Here is a 17506-nt window from a genome sequence, read left to right as displayed (position 1 = left end):
GAAAAAATTTCCTTTCTGAAGGCAGGAGTTCTCTAAGCTGGGGGCACAGGACTTCAGATAAGAGAGGAAGTCTGCTCAACTGGGGCATCTTGGAAGGCTTCCTGGAGGAGGTGTGACTGGAGCCAGACCAAGGGAAGGTGGGCTAGGCCATGGGCTCGTGAACAGGGAAGTGGGTGGAGAGAGAGGTCAGTGAGGAAGATAATACCACACAGAGCACACAGCATCAGGAAAGGGTGAGTCACGTTTGAAGAACAGTGAGTGTTCTGGATGGCTGGCAGCTCAGACAGGTGGGCAGGAAAGAGTAGAGATGGCAAGAGACAGGTTAGCAAGGGCCTGGAGGGCTGGGCTGGAGGTTGGACTTGAGGCTACTGAGTAGTGTCCAGTGCTGAGATATCAGTAACATTTTTGGAAAAGGGAAATGACTCAAAGTTAAGCCACCATTTATTGAGCTTATACTATATACTAGGCACCAGCCGAGCACATTGTATACATTCCTCATTTATTTTATTTTTACTTTTATTATTACTTTTTCAGAAGGATTCTCACTCTGTCACCCAGGCTGGAGTGCAGTGGTGCAATCTCTGCTCACTGCAACCTCCGTCTCCTGGGTTCAAGTGATTCTCCTCCCTCAGCCTCCCGAGTAGCTGGAACTACAGGTGCCCACCTCCACACCTGCCTAATTTTTGTATTTTTAGTAGAGATGGGGTTTCACCACGTAGGCCAGGCTGGTCTGGAACTCCTGACCTCAAGTAATCCACCTGCCTCGGCCTCCCAAAGTGCTGGGATTATAGGCATGAGCCACTGTGCCCAGCCTCCTCATTTATTTTTAAGACAATTCTCCTAACACCCATTTGAGAGATGAGGAAACTGAAGGTTGAAAAGATTACAAAAAACAGTCTCACTTCAGTTCACACGGCCAGCAAGAGGTGAGGCCGGGAAGGCACCTGGATCTGTCTGACCCCAAAGCCCCCACTTTAAAAAGACGACCATGTGATGGGAGGGGACTGGAAAGGGTGAGCCTAAAGACAGGGTCACAGATGGCAGCCTAGGTGTGCAAGGGACATGACCAAGCCCCAGACCCTGCAGGGCTGTGGGGAGGGGAGGTAGGGAAAGGGTGGGGAGTGAAGGTGTTCATCAGCCTCAAGGGCCAGGGGAGTTCAACAGAGCAGAGCTGAGGACCAAACAGGCCTTGGGAAGCGGGGCAGGGAGTGGGGGCGGGGAAGGTATGGGCCACAGTTCCCAGACACCAGAGCAGGCCTCTAAGGGGCTGGGGGGCCTGGTTCCCACTTCTGCTGAGGCACTGCCTGGCTCCCAGGGAAAAGCCAAGAGGAGGAAACTCGGACTGTGATTGAAAAACTCTGCTCCTAATCAGTTATGGATCCTCATTAGGACTAATTAATGTTGCATAAACACTCACACTGGGTAATGGTGTATCTGATAAACAATCTCAGGAGCACTAAGGAGGTCCAGTGGAGTACAGGGTTAGGGTTAGGGTTAGAGCAGCCATCCAGGGCAGCCCATCAGAAAGAAGGACTGGGACTTTGGGTTTAGGCAAACCCGGATCCCTATCCTGGTTGCAGTTTGTTACTCTCTTGTAGATGTAGAGACCTGCAGAGATACAGGAATTGGCAGGCACAGCAGGAGCAAAGGTCCTGAGGCACCACGTGTGGACTTCAGTAAACCAGTATGGAGCCTACTTTTGAGAGTGTGTGAACCAGGTAGAGACACGTGGGCTGAACATAGTGTAGCTTAGTGGACTTAAAATAGTCCCCAAATGCCTGGATCACAATCAGGTTACCTTGCATAGCTCTGTCCCACATCCTGCCCCATTTCTGAGGGTCACCAACATTCTGATTCATAAGAATCACCTGGAGAACTTCTCAAACTGCAGATTTCCGCACCTCCCCACTGCCTCTGCAGAAATTCCAAATCAATAGCCTGGAGCCAAGCGCAGGAATCTGAATTCATGGGAGCTCCCAGGTTGTTCTGAGGTGGGATTGGCACAGGCTCTGGGGGTACTCAATGCCTCTGAGGAAGAGGAAGCTGAGCAGGGGCTGACGAAGATGCAGATGATGAATGTATTAGTCTGTTCTCACACTGCTTTAAAGATATTACCGAACTGGGTAATTTATAAACACAGGAGGTTTAATTGACTCACAGTTCCACATGGCTCTGGAGGCCTCAGGAAACTTATTATCATGGTGGAGGGGGAAGCAGGCGCCTTCCTCACAAGGCGGCAGGAGAGAGAGAGGAGCCCAGGGGAACTACCATTTATAAAACCATCAGACCTCGTGAGAACTCCCTCACGATCACAAGAACAGCATGGCGGAAACCACCCCCATGATCCAATCACCTCCACCAGGTCCCTCCCTCAACACCTCGGGATTACAATTCAAGATGAGATTTGGGTGGGGACACAGGGCCTAGCCATATCAACGAGTCAGGACCCCAGAGGCCTCAGATCCAGTGGAAGAGCTGGACACACAGGACAAGATGGAGCAGAGACGGATGAGTTCCAACCTTAGATCTCATCTAAGTCCAGCTGCCCAAGGACAAGAGGTAGGGCTTTAGTGTCTGCAGGAGACAGGCTGTGAGATGAAGATTGAATTGAGGCTAAATTCACACCAACAGTGTGAGATGATTGCCAGAAATACTAACCTGTTATTCATTCATTTATTATACAAAGATTTGCTGAGCTTTGATATGCCAGGCTGTGTGTAGACTATTTAATGGAGGTCTAGTATCAAGGATGAGAGGGGGCTGGTCCTATCCTAATCAATGCTGGCAGATTGCACTCAGCTTAAGGACTTGTGAAGCTGATTGATCAGATTCAATGGAAGAGTCCACAATGGAAAGAGTCAAGGAGCTAGGCTGCTCAGCCTGAAGAAGGACAGACTCCAGGGACAGTATGATGGCCTGCAGATCTCTGACCACAGCACAAATGGGTGGACCATTCTCTGACCAGAGCTAGAACTGTTGAGCAAAGTTTATTTCACAGACATTGGTTTATTTACCACTGCTATAGGCCAGGCCCCATGCAGTTTGCAGGACTCACAGTGATGGCCCCAGCACTCAGGAATGTCACAGTCCAGGGGGGAGACAGACACCTAGACAAACACTCTAACATAACACAGTCAGCGCTCAGGACTCCAAGGAAGTATGATCAAGTATGGGAGATTTCGGTGGCTTCCTGGAGGAGGCAATATTTCAACTAAGTTTTGAAAGATGAATAGGAGTTGTCCAGGCAGAGAGGAGGGGAAAGCCTCTCTAGGCAGGAGGAGCAGCTTTTGCAAAGCCCTGGAGGGAGCTGCTTTGGAGAAGTGGACAGAGTTCAGTCCGCTGGAGCAAGACCCATCAGGGAGGGGCATCCAGGCAGGGCACAGGCTCACTGCACCCACTGGAACCCAGGAATTCAGGTCATGCCAAGGGGGTGGGGATGGCAAGGCTAGATCTGATGGAGCCAGCCAGGGACATCAGTCCGCTTTGAGTATGAACACTGGGAAAACAACAGGCTTTGGGGTCTGACCTCTATTTAAATCTCAGCTCTGCCATTCCACAGCTGCATGACATTTGCTAGTTTACTTCACCTTTCTAAGCCCCAGTTTCTCCATCTATAAAATGGGGGTGCAAATTGTAAAAGTCTCAGAGGGCTGTTGTTTGGAGGCTGAGACTACCCCAGGAGACCTGTATCCTCTGGGAATGGGGTGGGGGAACATCAAAAAATGAGGTGCCCTCATTCCAGGAAAGGGAATTCCTTGGGGTCCATTCCTCTTTCCTCCCTTCTGAGGGAGTGCTGACAAGGAGTGGAGGAACCCTCTGGAAGTCCTGGGGGATGAAACACAAGCGTTTGGGCTATTCCTGGGGATTTCCTTACCTGCCGGTTGGTCTCCACACTTTCAGGCTGCCTCATGTGCATGCCATTGCTTGCATTTACCTAGCAAGGTAAGGAGGCCTTAACACAGGTTCTGAGCAAGGGAATGACTCCAAGGAAGGGACAGGGCTGTGATAGAATGGGACTTCCTGCAAGGGGGAGGTGGGGGTCTGAGGTCAAATCTGGACCCCATGGGAAGCTCTTCACGGGGATAGTGGTGTTGAGCAGCCTGTGTATGAATGGAGAAACCAAGGAGGAAGAGGGTGGAAGGCAGCACAGTGATCTGGCAACAGTCCTCAGGTTCAAAATCTTGGCCATGTCATCTCTACTTTCTGAAATTTGTGTGCTCACTACAGAAAAGGGCATCAATGGGAAGTTTAAATGAGGTGAGATAGGAAGGAGCCCAGTAGTGTGGGGCCCTGTCAGAGCTCCAGAACTGTGAGGGGACACAATCCCTCCCCCAAAGGGGCCACAGGACCTCAGATACAGCCCACTCCTGGAACTGTTGGCTATGGAAGGGGAGGCCCTCACCTCTAACAGGTAAAAGGGGCAGAAACCCAACCTACCTGCCTGCTGATCTCCTACCTGCCTGCTCACCTCCTACCTGCCTGCTCATCTCCTACCTGCCTGTTCACCTTCTACCTGCCTGCTCACCTCCTACCTGCCTGCTCACCTCCTACCTGCCTGCTCACCTCCTACCTGCCTCATCATCTCCTACCTGCCTCATCATCTTCTCCCCACCTACTCACCTCCTACCTGCTTGCTCACCTCCTACCAGTGTGCTCACCTCCTACCTGACTCTGCATCTCTTTTCTGCCTAATCACCTTCTACCAGCCTACAGAGAGACTATGTATTCATTCTTAAGTGACAAAAAAAATACATGAAATAAAATTCCCTTTGCCCTCTGGAACTTTATAACCTGTTTCTTACACTAATGTATCTTGGACCCATGATCTTCAGCAGCTAATCTGAAGGTCAGTGTAGAGGAGTTGGGTTACAGCTCAGGAAGAACTTCTCTGAGGTCAGAGGAGGAGGCAGCTCTGTGCAGCAGTTATAGACACAGATTCTGCAGGCAACTAACCCAGGACTGAATCCCAGCTCCACAGTTCACAGGCAAGTAACTTAACCTCTCTGAGCTTCAGGTTCCTCATCTGAAAAGTGGTGGCCACCGCATCTGCCCTATAGGTGGTCAGGGTTCAGTGAAATGCAAGATGGGAAGAGTCAACTTCAGTGCCTGGTGCAAGGTAAGCACTGGGTACAGGGAAGAGCAGCCTGTACTCTTTTGGAGACAGGAGTACTTTTGGGAAACAGCCAGGCATGCCTGGGTTCAAATCCCAATTCTGCTACTTACTGCCTCCTCCAACATCTTTGAGCCTCAGATTTCTCATCTGTGAAATGAGAGAAAACACAATCTAACCGTTGAGATGATCTTGGGGAGGAAATGGAGAGGGAGGGGAGGGAATCAGACCCTACATGCCAAGCCCAGCACACCTGCCACACAGAGTAACTGCTGGCTTCTCCCTCACCCTCCTCCACTCTGGTGTTGGGTGGAGGGTGGGGTGGGGAAATCTGCAGAGAATTATGTCCCTGTCACAACCTCAGCCCTGCCTTAGTTCCCTGCCAAGAGTTGCCCAGACTACAGGGACCCCTCTAGTGAGCACCTCCTGGACTTGGCAGCAAGAATCACAGGGTTGACCAGAGAGGATGAGACCAGGAGGCCTGAGGCACTGCCGCCTCGGCCACGGTGCAACCTCCAGGCCCCAGCCCCTGCAAGGTGCACCCTGAAAGGGGCTCCAGCATCACAGGAGCAGTTTCCTCAAGGACCACTAGCTTCCACAGGAGAGAGAGTCCTGTGTGTTAGAAAGAGAGAATTATAAAGAAAGAAAAAAAAACAGTAATAAAGAAAAAGAAAATCTATAATCTTCTGGGAAAGGACAGGACCCATTTATCAACTTCTCCTTGAACCATCTGAAAAAATTACGCTCTAAATACAGTGGCTCCCAACCTATTGATTCAGGATGACAGAGCCATTAGCCACGGCCTGAGGGGCAGAGTCAAGAAAGCGGCCACCACGGCCCCTGGTTATGACGTCCAGCAGGGAGCTGGTGTTGAGGGCACAAAGTGGGGCTCTAGAGCTGTCTCCAGTTCTGCCCATGTTTGCTGTGTGGCCTTGGGAAATCCTGCTCCCTCTCTGGGCCTCTTCTCTTCCCTGTTCATGAAGGGTGGGACGAAGGCATCTCTAAAACACATTCAGTTTTGAGCTGATGTTCTGATCTGAAATGGCCAAGGGGGTAGGAAGGAGCCAATAAGAGAAGAGGCCTCTTCGACCTGGGGAGGTGAGGAAGGGAAAGACCAGAGAAGCCCGGCCACAGTGACCACAACTTTGTCCCTGAAACCTGGCTTCCCAGTCCTGACTGTGCTGAGGTCTTCACCCCTCCACCAGGAAACCTCAGCAGCAGCATCCCCACCCTCCCCCACCTCTTCCCCGCACGCCACATGGAATCCACCTCCAGTTTCAACTCCTCAGATCACTGCAACCCAGCCTTCCAGCTCCCTGGCCTGTTCTGGCCCCATCACCTCCCTCTGCACCCTTCCTCAGCCTCTCCTGGCCTCCTGCTGCCACTGCCACCCCACAGCCCTTGACCAGGCATCCAGAGAAAGGGGTTTGCTGCAGAAATCTGCTCCTGCCTCCCTTGATTAGCCTCCTCGGGAGCATCCTCATACTGTAAAGAGAAGAACAAACCTGCCCCCATGGCCACCATGCTCCCTGGGGGCCTGGCCCTGTGCCATCCTCGCCAGCCTCATCTGTTCCTCAATTTCCTCAAGTCTCCACCCCAGGCCCTGAATTCCCCTCCCTCCCTCCCACCAGGGACCTTTGCTCACTCTCTTCCTAATCCCTGAAGCTCACCTCCTCCTCGTTTCCCAGAGTTTTCTCCCCCGATCCCTCAGGTCTTGGTGAGAGGGCCACCTCCTCAGGGAAGCCCTCCCCACCTTCCTGACAAGGTTAGGCTCTGGCTCAGGGTCCCAGAGACCTGGGAACCATGTCCTCATGGCACTGATCCCAGGGGAGGTCCCTAAGTTATTTGGTGACCATCTGTGTCCCCACAGGGATGTGAGCTCTGGGTAGAGGGTGTTGCCTGTTTGTTCACAGCTGTAGCCCCTAGAACAGTGCCCAGCCCCTCACAGGAGCCCAGTGAACACTGGTGGGAGGTGGGTAAGGAGGGAGGAGTGCTGTTCAGAGAAGGGTGAGGCAGAGCCAGGGGCTCCAACATAGCCTGAGGGACTTGGAGGCATATCTCCAGCCCTAAGCCCCCGAGGCCACATCAGGGACACAGATGACACTCACTCTGTGTAGCCCCAGGTAAAGCCTGAGGAACAGGAGTGAAAGGAGGGACACTGTCTCCCTCGTGGCTCCCACTCAAGGCTGCCATCTGTGGAAGGACCTGACGCCCTGACCACAGCCCTCCCCTGCCCCTCAACTATTACTAGATCTTTGGAGTGTTGCTTTTCTGGCCTCTGTGGCTGGTGGTGCCTTTGCCCAGGCCTGCTCAGCTCGTTCCACCCACTCAGCCTGGCAGGCTGTGCTCAGCTCATGCTACCAGCCTGGATCCCAAACCTGCCAAGGGTGGGCCAGGCATGGAGCGGTGAGGGGTGTATGAGCCAGCAGGCATGGGGTCTGGCCACTGTGCACAGTCAGGCATGGTGGCTGCTGCAGTGGGCAGGCAGCTCCAGGTGCTGGCATAGGCGCCGACTCTATGTGAGGCTGCAGCTGGACCAGGCACATCGCAAGCAGCTTCCCTGTCTGGTATCAGGAAATGCAGTGGTGCCCAGAAGCTCAGAGACACCAGGAACCACAGAGCCTCAAAGAGGGAGCCACAGCCCTGGCTCAGGGAGCTCCCAGCTCTGGGGTCCCCAAAGGGCCACAGCACTTCTCTCCCTCTCTTCACCTGAAATGTGGTGAGCAAGGGGGTATGTTTCAGTGCTGTTTGTATTACAGCTCTTCTAGCCTTGTCATTTGGCAGCCCCTGAGTTCTTGTCCTGCTATCCGGAAGAATGAGGTATGCAGACAAGTGGAGGATGAGCAAGATGAAGAAGAGATTTATTTAGAAGTAAAACAGCTCAGAGACCCACTGTGGGTAGCTCCTTTCTGCAGTTAGGGTGTCCTGATGAGTGTTCAGCCCTCAGTAGAGAGGAGGAGGTCCTGGGGTGGGTGGCTTCTCTCTGCAGGCAGGTCATCCCATTGTCTCTGCAGCTCTTAGCAGAGAGGAGGCCCTGGAGTGGGAAGCTCCCCTCTGCAGCTGGTCCTCCCATCATCTGCTCAGCTCTGGCTGAGCCTGGGGCTTTTATGGGCCTCAGAGGGGGGAAGTGAGTGCTGATTCGTCCATGGGCAGCCATGGTCAGGCCCAGGAAAAAGCACCACGAGCTCTCCCTCTCGACCCCCTCCAGTTGTTAGGACTGGCAGCCAGGCCCCCAGGCTTCAGGCCTTCCCCAGCCTGAAGGTGGGGCTTCACCAGGGACCCACCCCCTTCTGCCCAGGAGCCTGTCTGCCTCCCACCTTCCATGGTGCCCAGGCTGCTCGCACCAAGGGGCACCTGCAGGCCAACACCTGGAGCTGAGCTGCCCTCAGGCCCCTCTCAGCTTCCCCTCCCTGGCTTGTCAGCACCCAAAATCCAGAGGGGTATGAGACGGCAAGGGCTGGCACGTCAGCACTGCCCCAAGTGTGTGCACATCTAGCTGGGCTGTGACAGTGCCCAGGTTCAGTCCCAACTCTGCTCCAAAATCAGAGCAGGTGCCAAGAGTGAGGAGAGGCCAGGCAGTGGGAGCAGACACCCCCGAGCCAGTGGGGACAGAGGGGCCTTCCCAGGCCTCCAAGGGTGCAGACTGCAGAGATGCTGGGGGTCCTACACCTGGGAAGGTGGCTGCAGCTGCACCCAGGGAGCTCCTACCCCACCAACTCAGAAGAGACGGGCTCTCATTTTCACCCCCCGACTGTCTCCCACTGTCTCTGTGAAGCATGCAGCTCTGGCCACACCCCCAAGATCAGAGCAGATGCCAATATCAGAAGAAGCCAGGCCATGGGAGCAGGCACTTCCAAGCCTGCCAGGAACAGTGGGGATTTCCTGGGCCTCCAAGAGCACAGATACACCCAGATCCAGAGCTGCTGCAGGGTGGCTGTGGTAGCACTTGGGGAGGGTGGGGCTCCTGCCTGCTCCATGGAGTGTTATAGCCTTCACCACTCCTCCCCACTGCAGCTAATACCTTGGCAGCAGCCACTCTAGATGGGCCACTGCTGCCATCACAACCATCCATGGCTCCCAGCATCAGCCTGACAAAGTCCAAACTCAGGTCCACTGTGATCTTGCCCCACCCCACCAGCCTTCCCTGTCCCACCTCCCTCCACTTGTCCTCACAGTCCCCGGGCTTCAGGCCCAGCCAGACCACCCCTGGTACCCCCACCCACCACTCTTTATGCTTCCCTGCCATTGCTCTGCTCTCCTCAGCTGGAACACCCCCCCAACCCTACACCCTGGAATTCAAGCCCCATTCCAGGCTCAGCTTGAGCATCACCTCCTCCATGAGGCCTCCTCTGATTCCCCTGGATGCTGACTTTGCTTGTCCCTCCTCCATTCCCACAAACACCACTATGTCCCCCTCCTAGAGCTGTTTCTGGTCTCACCACTAGACCATGAGCTACCCCAGGTGACAGGAGGTATGATTCTTCTCTCTCTGATGCCTGGTGCATGGCCTGGGACATAGGAGGCCTCACAATGGGCTAGGTGAGTGAATGAATGCATATCACCTGCTTCCATTCACTCAGGACCTACAATTTACCAGGCACTGTGCTGAGCGTGTTACAGGCATCGTTTCATTTAATCCTCCATGTGTCTCCTCCCCACAGCATAGTCCCTTGTGCTGTGACTATATATGCCCATACTATAGATGGGGAAACTGAGGCCCAGGGAGGTTGGGTCACGCACCCAAGGCCACGCAGTAAGTAAGCTGAGGCAGCAGCACCCTTCCTGCTCACCTGCTCCAGTGCCTCTGGCTCCCCTCCTGAGCTGAACCTGAGCTCACAGCCGTGTCTGGGGAGTCTCTGCTGATTCACCACTCACTGGGGACCCGATGGCTGCTTTGGCTGCAAGTCAGGATCCTGTTGCTCTAAAGCTGCAGCCTCAGTTCTAGAGCGACAGAAGGATCCACCAGGAGCATGTTCCTGGGAGGGTCTCTGCACCCAGGGAAACCCTCCCAGTCCCACTCGCCGACCCCCACCTTCCCCATTGTCAGTGAGGACCCCTCCCAGGCCCACGAAGACACTGGCAGTTTCCTCCCCTCAGCCCTGGGAACATGGTTTATCCATCACAGGGACATGGTCTGTAGTGTCAGGATTGTGGTGGATCTCTGATGAGGAGCAGCTAGGGAGCCATTCACATCCCAGAAATTCCAGCGAGGGGAGGAAAAACGTCACATGAAAAGTGGAATCAGTGAAGAGAAAATAGGGACATGCCAGGAAGAATAATCCACCACTCAGACATGAAAGAAATACGTTCAATTATGTTGTACTGCATTTCATTTTAATGTACACATCGTACTTAGCTGTCTGCAAGCCTCAGATTACCCAGAAAGAAAGCGCAATGAAAGATGAGAGAATTACAAAGAGCCAAAAAATATTCCTGAAATTGGAATCCCTAAGGGAGAGAAAGAAAAGCCAGGCTTGAGACAAAAGAGGCTGCTTAGCACCAAGGCCCTCTCAGCTCTGATGCCGGGTGCCCTCGCCCACACAGCCTAGCACAGTTATCCATGTCTGGCTGTCCTGATTGCCCAGCATCAGAAAAAGTCCAGGCCAGAATGACAGGGCTCAGGCTGTCCTCCTAGAGCTGCTCCCAACAATCTGTGTGACCGGGGGCATGTCACTGACCCTCTCTGAGCCTCATTCTCAAGGGTGAAATGAGAGACTTGGATGCCCTCAGACATATTGGGTGGGAGGGGTAATGTTACAGCAAGAAAGAGTCACACCGGGTCCCATTCCAGCGCTAAGGGAACCCATAGACATTTCCTGGAGGTTGTGATTCCCTGTTATGGCCTGAATAGTGGCCCCCCAAAATTCTGTGTTGAAGTTTTAACCCACAATGTGACTGTGTTTAGAAACAGGACCTTGAAGGAAAGAGGTAATTAAGGTTAAGTGAGGTCATACAAGTGGGTCCCTAAGCCAGTAAGACTGGCATAAGAAGAGCAGGGTCACCACCAATGCAGGCACACAGGGAAAGGCCACGTGAGGACACGGTGAGAGGGCAGCTGTCTCCAAATTAAGGGGACAGGACACAGAAGAACCAACCCAGACCTTTTCTTGATCTTGGACTTCCCAGCTTTCCAAACTGAGAGAAAAGACATTTCTCTTCTTCTAGCCTCCCAGTCTATAGCATTTGTCACGGCAGCCTGAGCAGACTCCAATAGTTGGGCCCATTGGTGAATCTGAGCCAAAAGATACCCAAAGAATCAGGACAACCATGCTGAGGGCAGGTGGGTACCTTCTGCCCTCCCTTCCAGCACGTATATCTGCTCCTGGACCCCAGTCCCTGGGCGCTCTGCCCCTCCCACATGAAAACTAAGCTCAGGGAAGGCCCTGAAAATTCTCTCTCACTGCAGCATGATTGCTGAGGAGGGGACAGGGACAGGGACATGTGCCTGGCTCCCCACTAGCAGCATCCTCTATCTTCTAAGAAATGGGCATCAAATGGGCACTAAGAATCTCAGGAATCAAGGAGAGAGGATCCTGGTGGAAGGGGAACCTCCAGCTTCCTGGCCAATTGTTCTGCCCCCGCTCAAGGCTAGAAAACCATGAAGGATGCCTTGGGCAGAGGAGCTCGGAGGAACCCAGCTGCTGTGTGTGTGTCTGTCTATGTGTGTGTGTGCGCTGTGTGTGTGTGTGTGCTGTGTGTGTGTGTGTGACTGTGTGTTTGTAAGAGAGAGACAGAGAAAGAGAGACAGACCAGTGCCTCAGTGACAGCGCACAGCAGGCAGCATCTCAGACACACTTTTTAAGCCCTAACATCAGTGCAGTTCCCTCAGCTGCCAAGAGCAGGAGGGAGGCTCCACGCAGGATCTGTGGACACAGCCATGAGCCAGACACAACCCTGAGCAGGAAAGGCCTGCAGCCCAAATAAGGAGCCACCATGTTAGACAGAGACCCACACATGGTGTGTCAGGCTCTGTCCTAGGCACTGGAAATACAGACAAACAGCCGCGAACAATACACAAAGCTCTCTGTCTTCATGGCAGGCTGCAGACAGCATTTATTGAGCAGTTACAGCATTCCAAGAACCATGCTAATTACTTGGCCTGACTCATCTCTGAATTAGGTGTTATCACTGTCCCCATTTCACAGATGAGGAAATTAATATGTAGGGAGCTTCAGTAGCTTGACCTGTGTCTCACCCAGCCAGTAAGTGCTGGAGTCAGGATTCATATTTAGGCTGCTCAGATCAAGTCCTGCTTTTTAAACATAAAACTGTTAGTAATAATAGACGCATCTATTACTACTAAGGCAGACATCTTCATTATCTCAAAGCTGCTAGATCCTCCAGCAGCCTAGACATTACCTGACTACAGGGGCTAGAAGCCTTCCAAGGTCATGATGATAACCCCTGATGGTCACTGAGCAGAGTCAACCAGGCGCCCCTTCCTGTGGCCAGTGCTTTATATCAGCATCACATTAGCAAACCTGGGAGGTGAGGACTTTCATCACTTCCATTGCACAGATGAAGAAACTGAAGACCAGAGAAACGAAGGGATTTGAGAGCATCCCAACAGCCAGTGAGTGGCTGAGCAGGATTACATCTAAGTGTAGGCTCCAAACCTCTTCTTAACTAAGGTTGAGAAAGGTTAAGTAGCTGAAGTAATTAATCCCACCCTATTGAGACTTGTAAAGCCAGACATTTTAAAATGGCCAATTAGACACAGCCTACTGTGGATATGAACAAGCCTCATTTCTTATTGCCAAGAAACATGTCCTTTGACACCCTTACTGTCTGCCTCTACTTGAGCCATGGAGATGAGTACATCCTCAAAAATAGACTGAGAGTGCCTGTTGCAAACACTGCTGAGCTGTTTGAAATAGCTGAAAGTGTCATTTTTTCAAAAGCAAAACATTCCCAGCATTGGGGTCGGGAGGTGGGAAGAACTAAAAACAGTGACTAGTCACAAATGTCCCAGTCCAGGAAGCTTTGTAGCCTTGAGCTCAAGACTCTACTCCCCTGCCAGAGACATCAGGATAGCTGAACAGCTCTAGTAGGGGGACCCCTCCACAGCCTTTTTCATTAGAAGACACTCAGCAGACCTAGGGAAGCCCCTTATACCTCCCGAGGTAGCCCCAGAAGGGATCAGTGGGAACCATGGCATTACCAGATAAACTGAGCAGACCAAAATAATGGCTTTGACAATTAAATTGCCATTAGGACCAGAGCCCACAACAGTAGGACAAGAACTCATGTGCTAAGCCGAAATAAACTAAAAAAATATAAAGAAGCCCTAGACTCTCCCAATATAGTAGACCAAATGTCCAGGATACAATAAAAAATTATCCATCATACCAAGAACCAAGACAATCACAACTCGAAGGAACCAAGACAATTGACTGATGCTCAAGACCAAGAATCAGATCCTGGAATTATTTGACAAAGATTTTAAAGCAGCCATCATAAAATGCTTTACTAGTTAGTTACCAGTTATCTTGAAACAAGTGAAAAAACACAATCTCAGCAAAGAAAAATAAGTTATGAAAAAGAAACAAAATGATATTACAAAGCTGAGAAATACAATAGCAGAAATAAAAAATGTTCTAGATGGACTGAATAGTAGAGTGGCTATGACAGAATAGAATCAGTGAACTTAAAGATAGAACAATAGAATTCACCCAATCTGAACAACAGAGAGAAAATAGAATTTAAACATTAAATAGAGCCTCAGAGGCTTGTGGAACAGTATGAAAAGGTCCAAAATTCATATCATCAGAATTTTAGAAAGAGAAGAAAAAGAAAGTGAAGGTGAAAGAGTACATATACTTCTCAACTTATGATGCGGCAGCAATGAAACTTACAATGCGTTTACCCAGACATAGCTCTATCATAAGTTGAGGAGCACACTGAATACACATTGCTTTTGCACCATCCTAAAGTTGAAATATTTGTATATTGAACCATCCTAAGTCAGAGGCTGTCTGTATTTGAAGAAATAATGACTGAAAAATTTCCAAATCAGGTGAAAGACACAAACTTATAGAACCAAGAAGCCGAGTGACCCCCAGAGAAGACCAACACAAAAAATTCACACCAAGACATATGATAACTAAACTTTAAAAAATTAAAGGCACCACGCATGGTGCCTTGTGTCTGTCGTTCCAGCTACTTGGGAGGCTGAGGCAGGAGGATCACTTAAGCTCAGGAGTTTCAGACTAGCCTGGGCAACATAGTGAGATCCCATCTCTAAATAAATAAGTAAATAATAATTGGGTGTGGTGGCATGCACCTGTAGTCCCAGCTACTAGGGAGGCTGAGGCTGGAGGATCACTTGAGCCCAGGAGTCTGAGGCTGCAGTAAGCTGTGATCACACCTCTGCACAAAAGCCTGGGGGACAGAATGAGACCATTTCAAAAAAAAAAAAAAATGAAAGCCAATGAAAATAAACTTAAAAGCAGCTGAGAGAAATGGCGCACAATTACCTACTGGGGAACACACATTCAAATGACAGATTTCTCATCTGAAACCATTGAAGCCGAAAGGACACTGCACAATATTTTTCAACTGCAGATAGAAAAATCTGTCAACCTCAAGTTCTATATCCTGTGGAACTATCTTTCAGGAATTAAGAGAAAATGTACACATTGTCAGACAAAGAAAAACAAATAATTTGTTGTTAACAGACTAACTCTTAAAGATTGCCTAAAGGAAGTTCATCAAATTGAAATAAAATGAAAAATAAAAATAAAAAACCCTTGCCACATCACAAAGAGGTAACAATGGACAGAGCAGAAATATGGCTACATACAATAGACATACAATTATTTTCATACATACAATTATTTTCCTCATAAGTTTTATAAATCATATTAAATGATCAAAACAAACATTATAAAACCATTTGATACTCAAGACACCATGTTTAAAATTGAGGAAGGTAAAGAGATCTAATTGGAAATGAGGTTTTGACACTTAACTTGAAATGGTAAACTGTTGATACCCTTAGACTGTTTTAAGTCATATGTGATATTGTGATTTCTAATAAGAGAAACAACTATGAAAACTATACAAAAAAGATGCACTCAAAGACACAATAAATAAACCAAGGTGAAATCCTTAAAACAAAGTTCAAATAACCCACAGTAAAACAAGGAACAAGAATAAGGAACAAGGACCAGAAGAAACAAACAGAAAACATATAATAAAATTACAGACTTATGTGCAAACATATCAATAATCATTTCAAATGTTGATGGTCTAAATACACCAATCAAAAGAGATTGGAAGAATATTAAAACAGGTTCCAACTACATCCTGTTTACAAGAAACTCATTTCAAATTTAATGACATGGGTAGAAAGTAAAAGGATAGATAAATCCTTTTACTTTAACAGATAAAAACATTAATCGGCCAAGGAAGCATAACAATCTTAAATGTATATGTACCAAACAAAAGAACCTAAAATGCATGCAGTAAAAAGTGACAGAGATTCTCCCCAAATTAAAATGCAGTTATAACACAATTCTTATCAAGATTGCAGGAAACTGTTTTGTGGACATAGACCAGTTTATTCTAAAATGTATATAGAAAGGGATAGGCCCTCAAATTGCTAAAATAAACTTGACAAAAATGAGTAAAGTAAAAGGAATCACTCTGCCCAGTATTGAGTCTTGCAAGATCAAGACAGTGTAGTATTAAAGGAAGGACAGACATATGGATCAATGGGGAAAAAATAGAGAACCCAGAAATTGACCTACACATACAAGCTCAACTTATTTTTGACAAAGGTATGAAACTAATTGAATGGAGCAAGGATAACCCTGTTAATAAATGGTTCTGGTGCAATTGGATATCCATGGGCAAAAAAAAAAAATGAACTTCAATCTAAACCTCACACCATCTTAAAAATAATTCAAAATGGATCATGGATTTAAATATACAGCATAAAAATATAAAACTTCTAGGAAAAAAACATAGAAGAAAATCTTTGGAAACTACAACTAGGAAAAGAGTTCTTAGATTTGATACCAAAAGCATGATTCATAAAAGGAAAAACTGATAAATTGTCCACGTCAAAATTAAAAACTTTTGTTCTATAACAACTCATGTGAAGAAAATGAAAGGCAAGCTTCAGGCTGGGAGAAAATATTTGCAAATTGCTTATACAACAAAGGACTATTATCTAGAATATATAAAGAACTCTCATAACTCAACACTGAAAAATAATAGAATCTAACTTCTGGTTTCTGGTCCAACATGAAAAGAGCTTGGAAGTCATTGCTCCTGTCCTCATAACAAGAAAACTACAATGAACAAAGTCAAAATCAACAACTATTCTTAGATCCATCAGAAAATTAAGATCACAGGGCAAATGGGTGCATCAAAAATGAAAAATACAGGCAGATACTAAGAATCACAGCATCCAGGAAGAGAAGCCCACAACTGGAGCCAATATCTCTAAGAACACTTTAAACAGTAAGTGAGGAATTGCTGGAGGCTCCGTGTACACTAGCTTGAGCATTACAAACTCCAAGGCTGCCAAGTCTTAGAGCGAGCTTGTCCAACCCACTGTCCCTGGGCCACGTGAGGCCCAGGATGGCTTTGAATGCAGCCTAACACAAATTCATAGACTTTCTTAAAACTTTATGAGATTTTTTTGCAATTTTTTTTTTTAGCTCATCTGCTATTGTTAGTGTTAGTGTATTTTATGTGTGGCCCAAGACAATTCTTCTTCTTCCAATGTGGCCCAGAGAAGCCAAAAGCTTGGACATCCCTGTCTTAGAGGGTCCCAAACGCTTTTGTGAGTTTTACCTTGAGGAGCAGCCCCAGATCTTCAATTTGAAAATAGGAGAAAAATCCCCTCTTGCTTATGGCAGAGAGAGGGGAAAATAACCTTCCTGAAATATGCCTATGGCACTCTGTTCTCTTTAACAAGGCCTCAGGGAAGAAAAATACCCAATTCCTGCTCCCTAAAAGATTGAGACCTAATTATAAGACTACCGAATGCTTCCCTCCCCTAGACCTTACCACCACATCAGCAGGGCTGCTGTATTATCACAGGGGTTACAGGTTCAAGAGCTATAAGCCTCAGACATCATTTCAGGAGTTTCTAGTAAAATCCAAAGACAACAGGGGACACAAAATACGGGACAGTAGAGGAAAGTTCAGCCTCTGAACCACAGCTACAGCAAACAGGAAACACATGTTAACCTCAGCCAGATAAACATAAAACCTCACACTAGAGGCCTATCTACCCTAGTCCTTTGACTCAACACATCATGTCATGCCATCAATGAAAAATCATGAGGCATACTAAAAGACAAAACCCAGTCTCAACATCTTCAACATCAAGCAAGTATCCACAACTTCAAGCAAGTATCCACAGGATCATCCACAGTTGTC

Source organism: Pan troglodytes, chromosome 1, assembly GCF_028858775.2.
Source record: "Pan troglodytes isolate AG18354 chromosome 1, NHGRI_mPanTro3-v2.0_pri, whole genome shotgun sequence".
In the NCBI taxonomy this organism is placed as follows: Eukaryota; Metazoa; Chordata; class Mammalia; order Primates; family Hominidae; genus Pan; species Pan troglodytes.
Note: the sequence above shows the minus strand (reverse complement) of the source record.